The sequence below is a fragment of the Gorilla gorilla genome, chromosome 20, assembly GCF_029281585.2.
Source record: "Gorilla gorilla gorilla isolate KB3781 chromosome 20, NHGRI_mGorGor1-v2.1_pri, whole genome shotgun sequence".
In the NCBI taxonomy this organism is placed as follows: Eukaryota; Metazoa; Chordata; class Mammalia; order Primates; family Hominidae; genus Gorilla; species Gorilla gorilla.
The window spans coordinates 30,206,614-30,226,275 of record NC_073244.2 but is presented as its reverse complement, the minus strand read 5'-3'; the positions used below and the strand labels follow the sequence as shown (position 1 = coordinate 30,226,275).

The window sequence follows — 19,662 nt, the reverse complement described above, 5'->3', positions numbered from 1 at the left end:
CCTTTCTGGGCAGAGGACACTGGCACTGAGGGGGCAGCAGGCAGCCCTGCGCCCTTGCCCTTTCCTGGCTGGCAGTTGTGGTGTGGCTGACTACCACCTAAGGCACCCAGGAAAGAAGGGGGCCACGGCCTGGCCATGGGGCGCCTATCATTCCTCACCCTTCCAGCAGTGGGGTGCGTGTTTCACAAGGACCGTCGGTGTGGAGAGCACCTTCCTTGCAGAAGTGAGGGGCTCAGTGCCGGGTGCCGTCGTGAGTCCAGGAAAAAGGCAGGGGGCCTACTCCTGCTGGAACAATTTGTGGCTTGTTCTGGGGCTTCCCTTCCTCCTCCCACACCAGCCAGACACCTAGTGTCACTTTCTCTAACCCCAGCACCAGCCTCTGCCTGGGCCCCCTCCCCTGCTGGGAAAAAGGCTTATGGGGTGCCTGTATAAACTGGCCATAAAAATATGGGACAATAAGTTGTGGAAAGCCACAGGAGGCCTCTGAGGAGGAAAGCCTCCTTATTGCCATCATGTTCCCATGACAAGAGCGTGACCTGCTCTCTTATCTATAAACACTGTGCTCAAGGAGAAAGACACTCCTTTGAAGCATTGGAATGTGGCCATACCTGCTAGCTCCTAGTTAAGCCTACTCCCCACAGCTGCTCTCCGATAAGTTAAAGAATAAATCAGTAGTTAAGTTTATGCTGCTTCAGCACAAAGAAAATTTACCTAAACCACCACTGCTATAGATTAGGTGTGTGACACACCACCTCCCTTTCACCATTTCACCCTGAACATCTGCTTCTTAGGTCTAAGTGATTGTACTCAATAAATAGTGTGGAGGCCAGAGATCAGCGCCTTTGCAGCCTCTGAATTGCACTGGCCCCCTGGCCCCCATCCTTTTGCACTCTTAACTTGTCTCTTCTCATTACTTCATCACCACCGGACTTCGGGTACCCTACAGGTGGTGTTGAGGCTGGTCTCCAACACTCCCCCATTTCCCACTCATGTCTCTTAGGAAACTGCGACCCTAATGTTTGCTAAGGAGCAGGGGAGGTCCTTCCCATCGCCGACGCTTTCCCTGGGAAGCAGCGCATTTTCTGGGCAGAGGGCGCATCGAGCATGTGATTCAGGAGCCCAGATCCAGGCCAGCAGTTCACACTCAATTACAAAACTCTACACAACTTCTGAGCTAGCAGCAGCACACGTTTGGGGAACATTGGAGGGATTGTCTTCTTCTTTTGTGGGTGGTGATGTTAGTGGTTGTGAAGAGAGAGACAAGGGTGAATAAAAACTATAATGATTTGGTAAGTTGAAAAACCTGTCTGGGAATTTCATTAATAGAAAATTGAACCCTGGTTCTTGTTTAAGAGTTTAGATTTAGGCTTACCCCTTTCAAAGTCAATAAAAAAAAAATTTGCCTGTTAGATGAGAATGTTGAAAATAGTGAGACGCTTCTGTCTGGTGGAAACAAAACGATTTCTGCAAAGGCAAAGTTGCCAGTGCATCCCCATATATTTGAGGGTTTTTTCCTTTTTCAGATATGTAGTGGTCTCTGCACCTATGCACAATGATGCTGAAGTATATTTAATAGAAGTGGAAGGTGGGGGAAAGGGAATTGCAAAGAGAAGAATGTGATTCTGTTTTCATTTTTTCACACCCCTGAAAAACATTCTCTAGATTTGATGCTTTTTCAAGTAGGCAGGTAGAGTTTCTAAGCCCTATTTTAATCAGAGAGTCTGTTAGAGGCCAAAGGTTCGGCTAAAACCTTTTGGAAACACACAAAAAATGCGTAGTTCTGTGCTACCCTCAAGAGTCCACAGAACTTTTGCAGGAATGGATATGAATTCCTTCAGAAGGGTCTTGTGCTCCATTTCAGGTGAATGAAGTTGCACTGTTTATCATTTTTAGAAATTCCGCTAAACTGGATGCATGTTAGCATATCTTGTTTTTAAAGGATTTGTTGGATGTGGGACAATTTTTCGAAATGCTAGTGATGCTTATGGATATATGGAGTATCATTTCTGGGGTTTTCTAGGTACCACTTTATTTCTCATTAGAAATTCAGATTCTAAGCCCTGAGCATGGCAGACACGTGTTTGTTATGTGATGGTAAACACACGTCACTAAGCTGTTACAGGTGACACATTCATATGTAACTTGTTACACCATCCAAGTGACTGCTTGATGAAAGAGTTTTATTTTAAGTCACTTCAGGCAGACTCCTGAGGTCTTATTTGCATCTGACACAGGCACAGCATGTAGAAGGAGAAAAAATACACCTTACCATATTAGTCCTGCATTAGATCAATAGCTGTTTATTAAGTACCTGGTGTATGCCAGGCACTGCACAACATAGGTGTCCTGGTAATAAATGGCTGGTAATAAATGTAGTTGTCAGAAGAACACAGTGGCTCAGGTCTGTAATCCTGGCACTTTGGGAGGCTGAGGCAGGAGAATAAACTGAGATCATGAGTTTGAGACCAGCCTGACCAACATGGTGAAACTCCATCTCTGCTAAAAATACAAAATTAACAGGACGTGGTGTCATGTACCTGTAATTCCAGCTATTTTGGAAGGTTGAGGCTGGAGAATTGCTTGAAACCAGGAGGTGAAGTTTGCAGTGAGCTGAGATTGCACCATTGCACTAAATAAATAAATAAATAAATAAATAAATAAATAAATAAATAAATGTAGTTGCCCTGCATCAGGGGTCCTCAACACCAGAGCACAGACTGATACCAGTCTGTCCTGCTACAAACCAGGCTGCACAGCAGGAGGTGAATGGTGGGTTAGCAAAGCTTCATCAGTATTCACGGCCACTCCCCATCACTTGCATTACCGATCAGCAGCAGCATTAGATTATCATAGGAGTGCAACTGCTATTGTGAACTGTGCATGTGAGGGATATAGGTTGTACACTATTTATGAGAATCTAATGCCTTAGGATCTGTCACTGCCCCTCATCACCCCCAGATGGGAACATTTAGTTGCAGGAAATCAATCCCAGTGCTCTCACTGATTCTACAATATGGTGAGTTATATAATTATTTCATTATATATTACAATGTAATCATAAGAGAAACAAAGTGCACAGTAAGTGTAATGTGCTTGAATCATCCCAAATGAAAACCATCCCACCACATCTGTGGGAAGATTGTCTTCCGCAAAACCAGACACCGGTGCCAAAAAGGTTGGGGACCACTGTCCTACATTGTGCAGAGCCTGCATATACTAGGTAGCCAAAAAAATTTTCGGTGGGGTTAATTAGATAGAGCTTTTAAAAGCTGTATTTGTCTTTGGATAGCTTGCTTTGTATTTTCTCTTTTTTCCCTTTTCTCAGAGACAATGGGGTAGGATTATAGAAAATGTCTGATATTTCTGGTGGATTAATTGCTTTAAAATATTCCTTATTTATTTTGGTGTACCTTTTTGGACTAAGTTATTTTCACCCTGTTTTTTGAAAGCACTCAGCAAAGATTTCACATTTCTACTCAGAGCAAAACTATTAGGGTTGGGTGGGTATATTGACTACTGTTATAGATGCTTTATGATCTACCCAGGAGCTGGCAATAAATTAAGCTCAGGATCCACAATTCCTAACTATTGCTTAGCCCCAAGGAACAGCTGCTTTATAGAGTCAGCTTGATCTCAAAACAATGTAGTTTTAAATGTATACTGCTTATTTACCTCCGTGTATGTGTGCTGTTATTTTTAATAAAGAAGGCCATTTTTTTTTTTCAAAATAAATTCAGTTGATTTGAAGGTATAAGGGAATTTAAAATGAAACTTTAGCTTTTGGTGGCATTGCCATTGATGAATATGATGACAGGCATCCTGTCAGTAGCTTTTCTATCTCATGGGATTGTTGTAAGCATAAAGCAAATGTTTCAGAAACTCAAAACCTACATATGGAATAAAGTGGTATATTTTGAGATCAGGAAGCTTTGTGGGTGTCTACTGTGGATTTCCTTTCCAGAATTTTGAAATTTTTAGTGTCTTACTTTGGGAAAGGGTGCTACTGGCCTTTAGTGTACAGACACTAGAAATGCTGCTCCACATATTACAATGCATAGGACAGCCCCAAATGTCAGGAGAGCTGAAGTCAACAAAGCCTGCTTGAGAGGTGTAGTAGTGGCCTTTATTGCATCCACAAGCACACTGGGTGCATTCCCTGTATTGCATGTGCTATATTTAGAAATCTGAAATTCCATAAAATAGGTAAGCTTTCATCTGCCTCTAAGGTGCCATGGTTGGCAAGGTCAAAGTTTTACAAGAAGCTTGGGATTGAGGAAAACATTAAGTGATGTTCAATGTATTTGAAAACTCCATAGTAAATAAGAGTTCTAGAACTCATCTTCTTTTACAACAATTGAGATGCATTGGCTCTGTAAAGCTGTTTTGGTAGGTGGCTCAGTTTTCCCAGTCACCTCCTCAGTTATTTAGGAAATCCACTCTGATGCTGTCATCTACCAGTCTTCCCCATGTTTCAAGTTATGTGGACTACATCTTTTAAAAAAGTTCTTTAAATTAGCTCTCACTTGCTTGACAGTTAGTGTTTTTGCATTCTTAGTCTCCGTAACTTTAATTTCTCAAGTTCTTGCAAAATTCTTACTTAACTACCTGCCCTTTTCAAACAGCAGTGTTTCTGAGCCAGGTCTTCTGTCCTACATGTCCTCTTGAGAGGGTGGATGTCAGCCAGATGCTCTGGCTGAGGGAAATGGGGATAATACAGGGATGCAATAAAGGACACAGTAATAATTTTATGTTCTGGGATCCCAGGCCTCAGACGAGAACTGTCTAGTAGAATGAAAGGAGTGATCTTTTAGCCAACCAGTGCTATTGGTCTGACCTTTGTCCTGCCCCCCCCCACTTTCCACCCTATTACACAAGCGGGAGATATGCAAGGGAGAAGGCAGGAAGATGAGGAGACTGAATTCCAGATAAGAAAGGGCTGCCTGCAGTAAGCAGACAGTTGCCCCCAAAGTGCTCTGGGCCCCCACTTACCTTAGAGACATGTGCAACACTTGAGAATAGTTGTTTTAAAAATCTTAAATCAGTGGACAGACTGTAAGCATTCCATTGGTGTCAGGTGCCAGTTACCCAGTGCCTGTTCTCTGCAGCGACCTTTGCAGTCCCATACCTGGGAGTGAGTTCTGTTCTTGCAGAATGACCTGTGCATTCTGGTGCTTTTCTTACCTCTCCTCTAACCTATAAACTGGCAACTCTAACACTATATTTTCACTTACAACTTCTCTGAAGCTGTACTGTTTGTCATCCTGATCATACTACAAATCCCTCATCCTGTAGGTACTTGTAATAATGAAAGTAATCTCCATCCCTTCTGGAAGATGATTGCAATGTACACAACCTACTAGGCCAGGAACATTACTGATGGCTGTCCTGATGCATGTCTCTCTCACCCCCATGTCCAATCAGTCACCAGGCTCTCCCCCAAAACCATGCTCCAGTCACTGACTTTGGCTGTTTAATCACTTCTGACCTAAGGCCATAATTGAGTCATAAACACCTCTTAAGTTAATTTTCTGCCACTAATTTCTCCCTGCTGCCGTTAATTTTCCACCCTGCTGTCAGAGTCATCATCCTCAAAAACTAAAGCTTCTCTCATTGTTTGCCTACCTAATAATATTTCTTGGCTCCCTGTTGTCTACAAAAAGAAAAATCCAAACTCCTTAACTTGTTTTACAAAGACCGTCATCTGCTTCCAAACCAAATTTCTTTTCTTTTTCCTTTTTCTTTTTTTTTGAGATGGAGCCTTTCTCTGTCACCCAGGCTGAAGTGCAATGGCACAATCTCATCTCACTGCAACCTCCACCTTTTGGGTTTAAGCAATTCTTCTGCCTCAGCCTCTGGAGTAGCTGGGATTACAGACACATGCAACCACACCCAGCTAATTTTTGTATTTTTAGTAGAGATGTGGTTTTGCCATGTTGGCCAGGAGGGTCTCGGACTCCTGACCTCATGATCTGCCCACATCAGCCTCCCGAAGTGCTGAGACAAGCCAAATTTCTAGTGTTGGCTCTTGTCTCTATCTTCCACATCACTGCCACACTGAATAATTATTTACTCCCTGTGCTGTTGCATGGGTTGTTCTTTTTGTTGTGTGTCCATCCCCTTACCCCAGCAAAGAACATTTACTCCTCTGGTGAGACCCATCTCAGATACTACCTTTTCTAGGGAGAATTCAGTCTTTTGTTCCTAATAACTGTTACCCCCATCTGTCAAGTCTGTCTGCTGTAATTTATCTGTTAGCATGTTTCTCCCACCTCAAAAATATTTTTTCCATCTCCTTACCTAGCACAATTGCATGGTTGGTGCTCACTGACTACTGTATTTTGATTACTTTGCCATGTACACTGGTGGCCTGAATAAAGGAAGATGAATGTGGGAATAAAGACAAAGACAAAAAAGTTTATTTGGAAGAAGGAGTCAGGGGGCTCCTTGCTTCTAGTGAACAAGGGCCCTGAGTTCTAGAGCCCTTTATATTTATTGAGTAAAGGAGATAGGGAGAAGGGGGTGATTGTCAGTCAGCTGCTTGACTTAGTGTAGGCCTGCATGACAGCATTCTTTAAACAGTAGGCCCCAGATGTCCCAGTAGATAATCTCAAGGAGCACGGCACCAGGGAGTGGCTCCCCTTAGCATACCTTCCAGTGTCAGGTGCAGATGTGAGTTTGCCCACATTCTACATTCATGATAAACAGTTTGCTCTTTGATCATATAGCCTCCAGTGGAATGCTGTGTTGGTCACAATCCTCAGGCTTCTGGCTCCCAACATCTCTCCCTTTCTGTTTTTGCATTAATTGAATGAATGTAAGGCCAGGTTGGGCAGCTTTATTTTCTGATTGGCAATCCATCTGATTTTACAGGCTGTGAGCAGGAAACAGAGACAGAACAACATTATTCCCAGAACTATATATGAGATGTTAATGTGGTACTTTAGATAGTTCCAAGGATTGAGGCTCTTCAGGCCTTGCTGGAATTCAGTCCAGGCTTCTAAAGAAGGCTAAAACTCTTGAGTTTGCTTATTTAAATCAAGAACTTTTTTTTGTAATTCACCAATGTCAAAGGTGATGTTGGATGTGAAAGCTCCCTGCAAATGGGCTTTTACAAGGTCCCATGGATACTCTTTGGTTATATTCTAAGTTGGTTACACAAATATGAGTGTGATTAAAATGACAGTGCAATTGCTGTTGCAACTGTAAGCTTTGTACTTGTTCCCCTAACCACAGAACCATAGATTTTAACATTACCACTTCAGTTTGTAACTCAGTGTTAATTTTACTCTGAAGTAGCCACGCTTAGTTGGCTGCATGCTTCCAGTCCTCTACATACTGAGCCATTTGAACAGAACTATGCAAAGCTACAGAGGACATTACAGCAGAAGTGATTAGTGTGACCAAAGAAACAATAGCAAAAATTATCATGCCTGAGGCTCTACAGGCACGATGAGTAAGTTTAGTTAGAAGAAGTTTCACAAAGTGCCAAACAGGGGTGGCATCACAAGTCTCAGACAGATTAATGAGAATCCATAGCCCAGGAATGTGACCCAAATATCGAAGTAGAGATATTACATGTTTGCAATGTGCTATGATTAATGAAGTGACATAACCGGCAAGATTTAAGGTCAATTGAGTATTGCTTACCTAGAGCTGGTCCGCCTTAGCTGCCAAAAAGACATAAGGATTAAAACCACAAACCATAAATTGAGTGGTGATATTCTTCACAAATGTAACATTAAGACTGTGTTGAGTAGCAGTACTGGCATTAGAAAGTGTTCCTACCCAGATACTACCATTTGTGAACAGCAGTGCTGCTTTCCATATTGTTTCTTGAATTGGACCTTTCCTCCCCAGATAATGCCACTGAGGAAGAGGTGTGCTAAAGCCTGCTCCATGCCAAGCAATCCAGGTGGCAGACTGGGATTGGATCCCAGTGTGGTATAAAGAAGGAATATTCAAAGCTTGCCACCAATGGCAGTGAAGTTTGTGTCATGATTTCTGATTTTCATCTTTTCCATCTAGTTGACCTTTAGTTCCCCAATCCACAATGTCTCCAGTTAACACAGATTCTTTTCTACCCAGTGGGCCAAGACACTGGGTCAATGGAGAGAGGTCAGAACTATTGAAGGGAATCCATTCCATATAGTCAGCACAGTTGGGGCAATTGGGCCAGGCATGGTTGGTTAGCACACCAGTTACATAAATAGAACCAAGACCTATTAAGTACATAACTTTTCCAAGGTGACTCAACCATGCTTGAGCTTCAGTTGTAAGACAGCTATGGTTGAGCGACATCTTTGTAGTAATACACAAGGGGAGTCCTTCCAGTGGGGTAGTATAATTGATGACATTGTTCTGAGAGTCTAACTGTTCTATGTCCGGAGAAGCCGGACATAGGGGTCCTGGAGCCCATGCTGTCTGATCACGATAGATCTCAGGAGGAGTGTCACTCCAAAGTACAGGTTGTACTGCTGGAGGATTGGGAACCTATGCTCAATATGTTTTTGACTCTGCAAGGGAAAACCTACCACACAGGGCATTATAGCTAACATGGCCAAGAACATGGAATCAGGGGTTTTTTCTGGCCTTGACGCTCCAGTAGTTTCTCAGCTTCCTGCGTGGTTTTCTTGAGTGTCCCCCAGGTTATAGGGGTTGATGTCATCATGACTCCAGTTGGCCTTCTGTCCATTTTTGCACTCAGGCTCAGCTGGCTCATGGCCCATACCAGAGGGACCAGGCCCATGGTTGGCCACCATGGGTTCCTCCAGTCTTCCATTCCATGGTTGCACGCACCTTGAGGGCACCCACATGGTTTGTCCATCTCCTGTAAAAACATAAGCATACCCTTGTCCCCACAGCAGTAAATCCACCATACCTTTCCATTGTCCTTCTTCCAGGGATTTCCATAATAATTTCAGATAAACTTTCCTAATTTCCTCTAACGCTTGCCAATGTCTTTCTGCTGCAGTCTTATCATTCATACAAGGAGTCAAAAAATTTAAAGTAAATAAAGATAAACTTAGTTTTGTTTGAGGTGGTGGCTGGTGTCCTATCACCCTTTTTTTGTTTTCTCAACATGCGTTGTAACGTTTGATGTGCCTGGTCTATAATGTAAGGAATTCCTGTTTTATGGGTCATAGCCCAAAGCTGTAGGAAAGTTTGAAAAGCATGACTAGTATAAGCAGGTCCATTGTCAGTTTTTAATTGTTTAGAAATCTCCATATGAGCAAATGGTGACAGACAATGTCACCATACATGACCGGATGTCTCACCCATTTGGCTTGTAGCATGTCTCTGATTAATAGAAGGCACAGAGAAGGCAAATCGAGGCTTATCCTTCTCATGTAATGGTATAGTAAAGAAAAAATCTTTAAGATCTATTACTACAAGAGGCCAGTTTTTAGGAATGGCTGCTGGGGATGGCAAGCCCTGCTGTAATGCACCCATTGGTTTAATTTGTGCACTAATAGCTCTCAAATCATGCAGCAGTCGCCATCTTCTGGACTATTTTTAGGATAACAAACATTGGTGAATTCCGGGAACTGACTCCTCTAAATGTCCTGAATCCAATTATTCTTTCACCAACAGATGAAGTTGAGCTAGCTTCTCCTGTGTTAGGGGCCACTGATCCACCCACACAGGTTTGTCACTAAGCCGTTCTAAAGGTAAGGCAGTGGGTGGTGGAAAAGTATCAATGACCCCAATAATAAATCCTGATGTCCCAATCCTTTTTTTTTTTTTTTTTTTTGAGACGGAGTCTTGCTCTGTCACCCAGGCTGGAGTGCAGTGGTGCAATCTCGGCTCACTGCAAGCTCTGCCTCCTGGGTTCACACCATTCTCCTGCCTCAGCCTCCCGAGTAGCTGGGACTACAGGCGCCCGCCACCACGCCCGGCTAATTTTTTGTGTTTTTAGTAGAGGTGGGGTTTCACCGTGTTAGCCAGGATGGTCTCGATCTCCTGACCTCATGATCCACCCGCCTCTGCCTCCCAAAGTGCTGGGATTACAGGCGTGAGCCACCGCACCCGGCCCCAGTCCTTTTTTGTCTGTCTTTCCAGTTATTGATATTGGGTTAGGGTTTCCTTGTAGGAATTTTCCTAAACCTTTCCCACTCTGATATCCCATGTCCTTTGACATTTTAAACCCTAGGTTATAAAAGTTTTCATTTGTAAGTCTCATATCCAATGCTGTAAGTAAGTCTCGACCCCATAAATTGATAGCTATATTTGCAACATAAGGCTGGAAAGTACATGATTGTCCATCCGGACCAAGACAAGGTAAAATCTCAGCACTCCGTTGAACACTTTGAGCTGCTCCTACTCCCACTAGGGATGTGGAGATTAGTCTGAGGGGCCAGGATGGGGGTCAATCCTTACTGGATATTACTGACACATCAGCTCCTGTGTCCATAAGCCCATAAATTTTTTTTTTTTAATTTGTACCAAACAGGTGGGTCTATTAGAGGCTAAGGGTTGGAATAGATAGATTTTGCATGTAGTTGTGCTCCCAAACCCTTTATTTCCTCAATTCTCCTTTCATGCAGAAGGGTGTAATTTGCAGGGGATAAGCAATAATTGTGCTATATATTCCCCTGGTTCAAAAACACAAAGATCTTGTGACATTAAAACTACTTGAATTTCTCCTTAATCAGAGTCAACTACTCTGGGGACTACAGTGATGCCTTGCAAGTTAAGAAAGCTTTTGCCTAAAATTAGTCCCATGTATTCTGCTGGCAAATGTCCCCAAATGACAGTGGGAACTTTGGAAGGTTTGTCTTCTCCAACTAATGTAATTCTATCTCTGGTGGGGATATCTAATCCTGCACTTCCTGGTGTTCCTGGGGAGAGGGAATCAATCAATATTCCTCCTGGGACCCACCCCTGAAGTGGGGTTGTGGTCTGAACTGGGAATGCTCTCATGATTTGAGGGGCCTGGGTCCAGGCCTCCTTCTCATTTCCTGACAGGTGCTATTCTGATGAAATTTTGAGTGGCATTGATGAGCCCAGTGATTTCCTTTGTTACAGAGAGGACAGAGTCCTGGCATTATTTCCACTGGAGGCGGGGGGGCACCACATTGTAAGATCCTTTTTGTCCTGAGGTCTGGGGAGGCATTCCTTTTTAAAATGTCCAGGTTTTCCATAATTATAACATTCTCCCACTTTAGGGTTTGATCCTTGGCTCCTTTTAGATTTGTCAACTACTAAACTAGCCATTGCTTGAGCATGCTTGCAATCTGCATTTGCATTTCATAGGCTAGAGCTATGGTAAGCATTTCTGCCGCAGAGGCATGAGTGATCTGATGCTGCACTGCATCTTGCAGCCATGCGATAAATTGTGCATAAGGGTCCTGTGATCCCTGTGTGACATGTAGAAAAGACTGCACTGTAACTCCCTCTTCAGGAATTGTGCTCCAAACATGCTTGGTGGCTAAGGAAGACTGGTGGTAAGTGGCCTCTCTGATGGGAGTGTTAATTGTTGTACCAGATCTGAAACGGGGCCACAGCTCGTCAACATTTCCTCTGTAGTGTTTCCTTGAAGACTGGTGCGATTCTGCCTAGCCTGGTCTGCACACATTTCTTGCCAATTTAAACTCCATGTCAGATATGCACTGGTGGATAAGCAAGTGCAAGCCAAAGGTTTTTCATCAAAAGGTGGAAGGCACATGGCTCTGAACACCAATTCTAACAGCCGTATAGTGAATGGGCTTTGCACTCCATTATTAACCACACCAGTTTTTAATTCTTTTAGTAATTTAAACTCTACAAGAGTGTGTTCATGTCAAAAATGTGGTGGATCATTCAGATCAAGCCTTATGGTAATAGGAAAAGCATAAGGTCCCAAAAGTTCCCCTGCCATAGCAGCAGCATGCAAAATTTGTTGTGTGGGGTTTCTACTTCTGTTATTGGAGGGGGTGGCAGAGGCCAATTCTCCTCTCATTTTTTCTGCTTAGCAAATGGCCAATTCTCCTCCCCTTTCTCCTGCTCATTATTTTCAATATGCACTGTTGGAGGAACAAATGAGTTTTTTAATTCTTGAGACTCAGAAACTGACTTCTGTTGTCTGGCAGAATAAAGAGACAGCAGCAGTAGGACCATGCGAACCAAACCCCAAGCAGAAAAAACAGAAGGGTCTACTTTGAGACTTTTTGATGAGCCCATTTCAATCCCTCTCCTACTGTGTCCCAATTTTCCACATCAAGAGTGCCTGCCTGTGGAAACCATGGGTTATGTGTAATAACCTCCTGCAGAAGTTTAGCTAATGTCTGTGAATTAACTTGAGATCCAGACTGTTTCAACACAACTTTAGGCAACGGCACATAATGTTTTTCTTCAACAGACAAATGCTGCCCCATGGTACCGTCATTCAGAAACTTCCCATTCCCAGTACTTTTTTAGAGCACTGACCTTATATCCACTGCCAGCATATTTGTCCTGGGGTCCCCATTCATCTTGTCTATTTCACTTCCTGTGCTCCAGCAGATCTTCCTCGTTCACTTCCTCGAAGTCCCTATTCATGACACCACTTTGCCACTGACCCTGGTGGACTGAACAAAGGAGGATAAATGCGGGAATAAAGACAAAGACAAAAGAGTATGTTTGGAAGAATAGGTCAGAGGGCTCCTTGCTTCTGGTGAAGAAGGGCCTGAGCTTCTAGAGCCCTTCACATTTATTGAGTAAAGGAGACAGGGAGAAGAGGGTGGTTGTCAGTCATTTGCTTGACTTAGTGCAGGCCTGCATGACAGCATTCTTTGAACAGTAGGCTCCAGAAGTCCCAGTAGATAACCTCAAGGAGCACAGCACCAGGGAGTGACTGCCCTCAGTGTACCTTCTGGTGGCAGGCACAGATGCAAGTTTGCCACATTCTGCATCCTTAACAGTTTGCTGTTTGATCACATAGCCTCCAGTAGAATGCTGAGTTGGTCATGACCCTCAGGCTTTTAGCATCCAGCATTTCATCCTTCCTTCCTTCTTTCCTTCCTTCCTTTCTTTGTTTCTTTCTTTCTTTCTTTCTTTCTTTTTGTATGTGTGTGTGAAACAGAGTCGTCCTCTGTCACCCAGTGTGGAGTACTGTGGTGCAATCTCAGCTCACAGCAACCTCCACCTCCTGGGTTCAAGCAATTCTCCTGCCTCAGCCTCTTGAGTAGCAGGGATTACAGGCATCCACCACCATTCCTGGCTAATTTTTGTATTTTTATTAGAGATGAAGTTTCACCATGTTGGTCAGGCTGGTCTCGAACTCCTGACCTCAGGTGCTCTGCCTGCCTTGGCCTCCCAAGGTGGTGGGATTACAGGCATAAGCCACTGTGCTCAGGCTTTTATGTTGATTTCTAATATAAAAATGAGATTTTTGAAGATTTTGGAGAAGAGACAAATATAAATTGCAAGCTAAGGCCTAACTATCACTACACATTCAGCAAAGGAAGTGGACATAAACTACGAACTTCAGCACATCTGTCATGCAGTTGTTTGCTGCTAGGTGAAAAAGATTTAGGTGCTTTGGTGGCAAAGAAAGTTGAATTACAAAAATTCTGAAAGAAGAGTTGGCTCAGCTTAAAGAGAAAAAAATGCTGGTTAATGCCTTGTTGCACTAAAAGCTGTTACACTGTGGCCTTTAATAATTATAAACATTTTTAATGGATTCTAGTTTGAACATTAAATTCAACAGGAAAAATAAATGCACAGATAAAAGACACAGGTCATTTCAGAGCTTCAAGGTGTGAACCCATTTTCTCTACTTAGAGTTTTGTTCATTAGTGGTATGAGTTGGTAGGAGTATTGCTTGAATATAATTTGACTTCCCTTTAGTCCATTACTTTTTGGTTTTAAAATTGAATGTGAAACCAGAAACCTACAGAATATAAATCTTGCTTGATGTGTGTATGTGCAATGTACATACTTGATAATAACTGATTATATATCATATTTATAAAAGAATTATTTTTACTGTTTTATGGAAACTTACTTTACTCTGATACTTTATGATTGAAAACAACAACAAAGCACTTCTCTAAATACACAAAATCAAAATTTTAACTTTCTTTTAAAAGAGGTACATATATCTTCAGAAATAGGAGAGACACCCAGAAGATAAGGTAGGTGTTCTGAAGCACAAGGTGAACCATTTGAATGGGTTTTATTTTCAAACAATAAATTTTTAACAAAGAAAATATTGGCATTGTGGGTGAAAAATTCTGAGTATCTTTTATACAAGATGAAATCCTGATTGACTGCAGATGTATTACTAACTTTAAACATCTTTTAATAAGTGCTTGCATGCTAACTAGAATTCAGACTCCTACCTGGCAGATGCATTTAGATATAATATTCTAACTTCATTTTATTTCTGAGGAGGCTTGTATATTTTCCTATATGACACACGAAAATAGATTTTTCAGGCCATTTTATCTTTTACGTTAGAGCTTTTAATTGTTCATTCAGTGGATTGTTTACAATGGTTTAATATCTCAAACAGGTTTTCTATAATTTGGTTAGTTAAATCTATATGTATTTGGTTAAAATATTCTACTTAAAAGTTTTAAACCAATAGTAACTTAAAGGAGACTTAACTTCTGTTTCTCTGAATTTGATTTGCATTTAAATTATAAAAATATGTTTTCTAAGAATATTTTGTGTTCAAAAGCTTATTAAGGTATGACAACTTAATTTTCCTAAGTACAATTCCATATCAGATTAAATCTTCTTTTAGAAAAGAGAGTTTTTCACTACCAAATTTACCATTCCAGTGATGATTTTTTGGTTTGTTTTTACATTTGCAGATTTTTCTTTATTCCATAAATATTTAAATATCTGTTTGTGAAGATTCTGTCTTTACCACCAAGCATACTGATGTGGCAAAGACAGACACTTTCTAATCTCATAGAGGATAGATCACATTGAAGGAGACTCATTCAGCCATGAACAGGTCACTTCTATCAGTGTTAACTGCTCAAAGTTAAAAGTGACATGAACCTACGAAGTAAAGTTTGGCTTTGTGTATGGAAGAGGATTGGAGGATGCCGGGATGTAGGTCAAGGAAGGTATCCTATGGAAGTGACATTTTAGCTAATATCTGAAGGATGGGTGACAGGAGGAAAAAGAATGCTTCAGAGAACAGCTGGTATAAAAGCCCTGAGGTTGAAAAGGTGGACATGTCCAGGGAAGTGGGAGAAGTACAGTGTGTTTGGAAGAAGAAAAGACACTGAATGAGGTGAAGGAATGATAAAGTAGGCAGTGGCTAGAGAAGGCTTGTAAGAACTCTGGAAAATGGTGAAAAGAGTTGGGCCGAAAAGTAGTGTGATGAGATTTGCTTGTTAAGAACTATTTTTATCCATAGTAGTAAATAGACCTGGTAGAAGGAAATAATGATTGGCCTTCTGTTTGGAAGATCAGTTAGAAGGCTAGTTTATGAAAACTTTGAAAAGCAGTGGTGGCCTGAAGCATAGTGGTAGTAGAGATGAGAGCTCAGATGAGTTTGATAGAGGATTAAGAGGTAGGAGAGGCTTGCTGATGAGATGGTGTGGGGGAAGGGATAGATGACTTCCTGATCTTGGATTTTATAGCTGGGTGGATGGTGTGCCTGAGATTGGAATGCTGGATTAAGCAATGTATATGAACAGGGCATGTTCCTGACCAAGAGTTATGTATATGTATTGCATGTTTTTAGCTATTTCTCTACTTGTGTTTTAGTTGGTTAAAAATTATGTACCTAGCATGGATGAAGCATGAAAAGTACTTATGTAACTGAGAAACCAATGTTATGTTCTTACCTATGAAAATAATTAAATGGCTTTCTACTATTCTTTTCCTTCTTCCAATTTATTGATACTAAAATGCAATGGAAAGATTTCTTGTAGATGGCCTGAGCTTTTGAATGATTTTCAGATGAGATGCACACCTAAATGTTAAGAGTATTAGAGTTTGTGTTCATTTAATGATGCTTCATTCATTTGACTTGTAAGCATAGAATTCATGAGAAGAGACTTTGAGTAGAAACCAAGCGAGCACTCTACAATGGCTGAAGCCCACCAGAGCAGTTATGGCCTGATTTTTCAACTTATTTCTTAATTGAAGCCCCATAAAGAACAAAAGTGGTCTTGTATTACCCTTAATGTCTTAGAGTTATATCAATATTTTGCTTCACCAGTAATCTCTGAAAATAAAGTTTATTTAGTAAACAAGAGTTGTTGTTTATCTACTATATGCTATAATCTTTACTAGATCTGTCAGTGCCAAAGAAAAACACTTATTTTGCCTTTCTCATGAGGAGTAAAACTAATTTCCACAGAGTGTTTGTCTAGCCAGCATTTAAATACTTCTGGTGATGACAGACCTGCTACCTACCCCTAAGCAGTCCTTGGGTTTCTACTGTATTAATTCATGTTTTTTTAAAATGGCAAACGAAGCATTTTTGAAACAAAATAGACAATGATGTGTTTTCTGCTGTGTTGGTACACACTAGAAGCTGGAATGCAGGCATGCTTTTCTGTGATTTATGCAACTCCGGGAGACAGTGTGCAATCTGGCTCCCAGAGAGTTCCATCAGGGCACCCTTCGACTACTCACTGAGTGGCCATCTCCTACATTAAGATTTCTGCTCCTGAGAAAAAATATGTGTCTCACTTGGTTGCACAACCAACCTCTTCTGTATGAGTTGGGCCACCATCTTATAAGACCATCTCACATAAAAGTCTTATTGGGACTCTCATTTTGGGTAATGCTTGTCTCTGATGTCACCCACATGACTCACCAAATCTCAGGTGAGTCCCACTGTGCTCCAGAGATGGTTCTCTTTTATGTTATCAATCCTGACAGATGTAACCAGAACATCCCTTTAGGTCCCAGATAGCTTGGTTTCCTCATTTTAAGGAGAATGGATATTTTTGCATCACCAGCACCATAAATATCATTAGGGAAGACACTAAACGTTATTCCATTTCTGTATGGAATAATATAAACTGAATAGAAGGAATAAACCTTGAAAAAGCCCTTCCTACTCCTCACTTTTTAATCTTGAAATAGCTTGGTGATGAGATGCTGGGAAGAATACTTCTAAAACTATGGTTAAGTATTTTTTTTGAAAATTTAAATCTTAATTTACTCTACAAATAACTCAGACTTTTTTGCCTCACTGTGACCTAAGCATATGCATGCATTTAGTAGTCTAATTACAAATTAGTTATAAATATATTTTACCAGATAATTACCTTGTGAATATCCAAAATTAAAATCAGTATGTTCAGAACTAATTTGTTGTGATGAATATATATAAGCCAACTTTTGAATAAGCAATTCATAGCTACTTATTTTGGAGAGTCCTGGATAGTGGTGACCATGTATGCTGTCTGTTGGGTGATGTATTCTTCCTTAAATATTTGTGTATTTGCACTGTTATAGTGTTGCTTCCTCAAGGCCTTTGTGTGTTACATTTTCTATGCTTTGGGGTATGGGTATGTCTTACATATGGCTCTCTTCTGGATATTTTAGACCATCTATTGTGGTGAGATTAAGTGAATGAAAGTAGAATATATTTCCTGTGAAGCCCATGAGGAAATTAATGAAATGTTAATAAAGAAATACATGTTTGAAATTTGAGTTTCCTTAAGAAGTAATTTGAGTTTACTTCAGAGAAATTAAAAATTGTATCAGGTAAGGCAGGCCATGCGTTGTGTCTTAAGGGTGTCTATAATATGTCAATTCTTTGCATGCCCAAAGCCAGTGTCATCTTGCTCAGAATGTGAGATAGGGATATATGCTGTCAAATTACTTTTTCAACAGGAAAATGGATGCTCTGCCTTGGAATGAGAGTGTGTGTGCATGTTCTGTCTTCATGTGACAATAAGTGCTGAAAACAGGGTAGTCACCCATCTTCTCAGTTTCTCATTGATTTTGCTCCTTTTTTTAAGCAGCCCCAGATGTAGATGTGGTGAACATGGTGGTCTGTGTGTTCTGAAGCTTGCTTTGTGCCTCTGTTATTCTGTTCTGCACTGGAGAGCAGATGGTGTGTGGTCATGTGTTTGTTTTGTATTATGATAAGAAAAAGAAATAAGTGTCAGTGTATTGGGGAAGTGGAGTGGTTAACACTAGTCAAATTCTTATGTTTAGAGATTATTTCATTATTATCTTTACAGTAAATGGAATTTTGTAAGGGCTCATTTGTCCAGCTTGTCTCTAGGAAGTTTTGTAGTAGCTAGGGGCTGTCTCTTGTGTTTCTTCAGAAAACTAAATAAACAGAAATCAAGTCCTATACACCAGAAACTATGACATGCTTACATTACAAATGAATCTGTCTAGAGTGACTTTTTTTTTTTTTTGAGTTGGAATCTCACTCTTGTCTCCCAGACTGGAGTACAGTGGTGTGATCTTAGCTCACTGCAACACCCACCTCCTGAGTTCAAGCGATTCTCTTGCCTCAGCCTCCCCACTAGCTGGGATTATAGGTGCCTATCATGATGCCTGGCTAATTGTTGTATTTGTAGCAGATATAGGGTTTCACCATGTTGGCCAGGCTGGTCTTGAACTCTTGACCTTAGGTGATCCACCCTCCTTAGCCTCCCAATGTGCTGAGATTACAGGTGGGTGCCACTGCTGTTGGCCTGTCTAGAATACTTTTAAATACTCTTCTAAGTTTAATCTAAAGCATTCAAATTGCAGACAAACTTTGGTGAAAAGCATTTCTTAGCCAGGTTTGCTTGTATTTGCATTAAATCAGATAAACCAGGGGTTAAGTGTTTCTATTTCTCTTCTACCTGTGCTAGACCTGTTAAGCCAAACACACTCATCATGATAGCAGTAGAAGCAGAAGTCTTAAGATCTAACAGTTATTGAGCACTAGCTACCAGGATCCTAATTATTTTTTACACATTATCTTTTTTATTCATTGGGAGGTGGAGGCTGCAGTGAACCAAGTTTGTGCCATTGCACTCCAGCCTGACAACGGAGCAAAACTCCATCTCAAAAAAACAAAAAAACAAAAAAAAAAGAAAGAAAGAAAGAAAAAGAGATGTAGATGTAATTATTATCCTGAAGATTAAGATGAGGGAATAGAGACCCAGAGAAGCAGCCAGCTATCAGAACTCAAACTGTTAAGTTTGTCTCCAGGACTGTTTTTTTTTTTTTTTTTTTTTTTAATATACTTTAAGTTTTAGGGTACATGTGCACCTGGGATGCAAGGCTGGTTCAATATATGCAAATCAATAAATGCAATAAATGTAATCCAGCATATAAACAGAACCAAAGACAAAAACCACATGATTATCTCAATAGATGCAGAAAAGGCCTTTGAAAAATTCAACAACCCTTCATGCTAAAAACGCTCAATAAATTAGGTATTGATGGGATGTATCTCAAAATAATAAGAGCTATCTATGACAAACCCACAGCCAATATCATACTGAATGGGCAAAAACTGGAAGCATTCCCTTTGAAAACTGGCACAAGACAGGGATGCCCTCTCTCACCACTCCTATTCAACATAGTGTTGGAAGTTCTGGCCAGGGCAATTAGGCAAGAGAAGGAAATAAAGGGTATTCAATTAGGAAAAGAGGAAGTCAAATTGTCTGTTTGCAGATGACATGATTGTATATCTAGAAAACCCCATTGTCTCAGCCCAAAATCTACTTAAGCTGATAAGCAACTTCAGCAATGTCTCAGGATACAAAATCA

At 41.0% G+C, this 19,662-nt stretch overlaps 1 long non-coding RNA gene across 3 annotated transcripts in view; it reads right to left on the bottom strand.

Annotated features, from left to right (window-relative positions):
- Positions 1-6,394: 6,394 nt before the first annotated feature.
- LOC101128106 (uncharacterized) overlaps positions 6,395-19,662 on the bottom strand; it is a 129,241-nt gene continuing 115,973 nt past the window's right edge. For all 3 annotated transcript variants that reach the window (XR_008674316.2, XR_008674320.2, XR_010131930.1), the window contains 2 exons: positions 12,406-12,545; positions 6,395-8,827 (listed from right to left, as the gene is read on the bottom strand). This is a non-coding gene — a long non-coding RNA (uncharacterized lncRNA). The remainder of the gene's footprint in view (positions 8,828-12,405; positions 12,546-19,662) is intronic.